Here is a 4384-nt window from a genome sequence, read left to right as displayed (position 1 = left end):
TAGCCTGGCATCCACAGTGCTTCCTGTTGAGCTAAACAACCTTCACACCTTATCATCTGAAAACTCTCAATTTTGCCTAACAAAAATAGTCCTTATTTCCTTTTAAACAATTTGTCATTGTAATATAAGTCTCATGTGAAATGCTTTCTTTGTCTTTCTCTTATTTAACAATTTCTTTTCCCAGACAGGCATGGAGGGTTTTGACTGTAGTCCTAGAATTTAGAAGAGTGAAAAAGAGAAGGATTGCCATAATTCAAGGTCGGGCTAGGCTATAGAGTAAGGCTCTGTCTCAAAACAATAACAACAACAACAAGTACAATTCCTTTCCCTCAAGGTCAGGCTAGGCTATAGAGTAAGGCTCTGTCTCAAAACAATAATAACAACAAATACAATTCCTTTCCCCCAAGCCTGCTCATTCTATATCAGCCAAGGTGCCAGATTCTTTTTAAAAAGTTGATATGACGTGAAGATATAGCATGTATTTTATATATATATATATATATAATTTTCCCTTAGCTCCTGTCACAGAACTTCAAAATCCCTTTGAACTTCCAGGGAGATACATCTCTCTTATGCTGCTGAAGTGACTCATCTTGGACCCCATGAAAACCTCAGAAAAAACAACCACGTGATTATTGGATTAGGTGGTTGGGACTCTGAGTCACATTAACCACTAAAGAGGTCAAGGGAGAGGGAGACTGAATTTAATAATATGGGCCATGGTTTTATCAGTCATGTCCAGGTAATGAAGCACCAATAAAAACTGGACACCCAAACCCAGTGGGAGCTTGCTGGTTGGTGAACACAGTGATGGCCAGGAGAGCAGCTCGTCTGGAGCCACTGAGCAGAGGGCACGGGAGCTCGTGGTGGCCCTCCTAGCCTCTGCTCTATGCACCTCTTCCAGTTACTTCTGAGAGTTGTCCTCAGCAAGAAAACTGACCCCAGGAATAGCATTTTCTGTGACTGTTGTAATGGTTCATCAGAACTGAGGCAATTATGAGAACTCTGAATTCCTCGTCCTCTTGGCCAGATGTAAGGGTGGCAAAAGGGATATGAGAAATACAACCCTCTGTAATAGATTCAAAAGACTGGTGAAGAAAATCAGAAAGGGATGCCAGCATAGAGAAAAGGCAAACAAAAAAAATGGCAACATTGTGGTTCTCAAGTCCCTGATTATGAGAAATTCTACCTCTCTTTTTCCCATCCGCTGGAATTCCAGAGTTAAAATTTTCATGTTCATCTAGCACAGTCCTCTTTCAAATCCCCACTCTGCTGCTTCAGTAAGCAAAGCCTTACCTAACTACTATCCCAGAGTGTGTAAATCAGGTTGGCCTCAAATTTGCCTCAGTTCTCTGGCCTTGGCCTCTGGAACGCTGGGATTACAGGCACGCACTGTAGGTGGGCTGGGTTTCTAGTTGCTGTTGTTGCTCCTTGAGACAGGATCTCAGGTAGCCCACAGTATCCTCAAACCTACTAACGGAAGCTGACTTCGAACTCCTGCCTTTCTTACCTCTAACTTCTCAAACAGAGGTTGTAGGTGTACACCACCACATAAGAACTGAACCTCTCCTAAACCACAGTGCCCCTCCTGTCTTTACCATTTATTTTCAAGCACTAGAGCACTGCAACTGGGCTAGCTCAACTGTCAGGAGGATGCTAAAGCCAGGTATGGTGGTGGCCCATGCCTGCAATCTCAGCACTCAGAAGGCCTGTGCGGGCTAGTGAGTTCCAGGCTAGACTGGACTACTGAGTGAGATGTCTCAGAAGGAAAATAAAAGTGGGGATTTGCTTGTGCCAAATGCCAGGGGGGCGAAAAATGGGTCAGCCTCAGGAAACTAATGTTGATATGATAGAATAAAAGATAGCTATTAGGGTTGGGGAGATGGCTCAGTTAGTGGAGAGTTTCCTATTACGTGCCAGGGCCTGATTTGATCCCCTGCACCCCCATAAATTGGGTATGGTGGTACACACCTGTAATCCTAGCTCTGGAGAGGTAGAGGCCGGAGGATCAGAAGTTCAAGGTCATCCTCAGCAGCAGCAGAATGAGCCTGAGGCCTTCTCTCAGAAGCGGAAAAACAAATCAACAGAATCTGATACTGTCAACTTTAAAAACTAGTTTATGTAGCTAATCATGAGACCTTGAAAAATGAGGGTGGAGTTCTTCCTGGATGCCGACTGTGGGAGGCAGGAAAGCTTGTCCTCCACAGAGATTAGCTGACCTACTTTGAGTGAGAAGGCCAACACTGACCTTGGTTCCCACACCTTTAGCTGAGTGAATGTTGACTCATGCTTGAGAAAATGACTGTAAGCCACAGGACAAACCATCAATTTAGAATGTTTACGACAAGCCATGTGGTAACTCAACCCTTGTAATACCAGCATTTGGGAGGCTGAGGCAGGAGAGGTGCTGTGATTTTGAGTGCGGTGTGGACTACAAAGTGAGACTGTATCTTGAAAACAAAACTCCAGCATACTTTGAGAACTAACAGAGAAGAATTCTGGGGCCCACTCTCCCTGTACAACTCCAGGTGGTTTTTTCTTTGGGGGTGAAACCTGTCTCCCTAAAGAAAACCAATAATAAACACATTACTTCAAAATATGCTTCTCTTAAGCAAGGAGTGGTGGCAGGTGCTGTTAATTCCAGCACCAGGGTGGCAGAGGCACAGGTAGACAGAGCTCTGAGTTCTAGGCCAGCCTGGTCTACACAGTGAATTCAGGACAGCCAGGACTACACAGAGTAGCAGTTTCTCAACCTGTGGGTCACAACCTCTCTAGGTTCGAAAAACCCTTTCCCAGGGGTTGCATATCAGATATCCTGCGTATCAGATATTTGCATTACAATTCATAACAGTATCTAAATTACACTTATAAAGTAGCAATGAAATAATTTTATGGCTAGAGGTCACCACAGAAAAAAATCTAAGAATATTGAAATTGTTAGGGTCTGAGAGAAGTCCCTAAGAAAGACTAACAGTCATGTATGCAATTTAACAAGAGTGTTTATTTCCAGCATGTTAGGGCAGCAAATAGCGACCCCAAAGGAGGTCACAAGCTCTTTTGAAGTGGCGTTAGGGGAATTTCAGGGGGAAAGATTAGTCTGGAAGCTGATTGGTTGGAGGCTATAGTGGTTAGGGGTCTGTTGACAGGAGGGTAGGAAAAGCTATCTTTAGCTAGCAGAAGGCTGGGGGTGCGGGGGTGGCATCTGCTGGCAAAAGGCTGTGGGGTGCCCGCTGACTGGTTGCCCCTGAGTTGTGGTCTTCCCAAGAACTGCTTGCTCAGCTCCAGCCAGGTCCAATAAACGGAAACTAAGGCCGGGCCCCTGGCAGAGCTGTTAGAAACATGTCATGGCTCTGCCCTGGCTCCCCAGCCTCTCAGAGATGAGCTAAATGCTTTACTGTAACTCTGCTTTAACTAAGGCCTTATTCTTTAGTCTCTTTGAAGTCCTGATTCCACTTTGTGTCCACCTAGAACTTTCTCAACCCTCTATCAACCCCTCAATGCCACATCCACTTTAGCAACACATTTGTGATTGTCCTTGACTCTGATCATGCTCCAGATGTATTAGCCAAAATAGTGTATGTACAAACTAAAAATAAAATACGTGAAAAGGGTATAAATCAAAATTAATCGTCATGTTGTGAAACTACTATGTTCTGCTCAGTGTTACAGGATTACTCTGACCATCATTTAAGATTGATGTATGTAGTTGGTGATAGAAATTCCCACCACGCCCCCACAGTCAGGCATGGTCGCACATGCCTGGCAGGACACTTAGTTATCTCTGCCTAGTCATTTCCAGGTCATACATCCCGAGTGACCCATGCCCCATCGTTACACAGTCACATAGTTGCAAGGACATGACCACGTGATCTCTGCGCATGGGCCTGTGTGCACAGGTGTGTCCTGATCTTTATAAGGCAGCGCCATGTTCCCCTGTCTGTCTGTCTCTCTCTCTCTTTCCTCTCTCACAAGTGTCTTTCCACAGTCCTGATTGCATCTGTCCCTTTCTCTTTGTCATGATAAAACTCTTGTTAGTGGATTCTGTGGTGTCGTTTATTTTCCTTTGGGGCAAGAGCACTGCAAAAAACCAACAGTTGTCTTTTTCTTTGGGCCACCGGCTCACAAATAATGAGAGGGAGACTTACTGTTTATGAAAGTTCAGCCTATAGCGTAGGCCTGTTCCTAACTAGCTCTTAAAATTTAAATTAATACATTTATATTAATCTACTTCCTATGACGTGGTATTACCTCTCTTCCATCTTGCACATCCTGTTTCTTCCCCATGTCTTTTGACTTCTCTTGCCCCTCAATTCCTCTTCCTTCTTTCTCTCCTTGGAAATCCTGCCTATACCTGCTGCCTACCTATTGGCCATTCAGCTTTTTA

The sequence above is a fragment of the Onychomys torridus genome, chromosome 3, assembly GCF_903995425.1.
Source record: "Onychomys torridus chromosome 3, mOncTor1.1, whole genome shotgun sequence".
NCBI lineage: Eukaryota > Metazoa > Chordata > Mammalia > Rodentia > Cricetidae > Onychomys > Onychomys torridus.
This window is presented reverse-complemented; position numbering follows the sequence as displayed.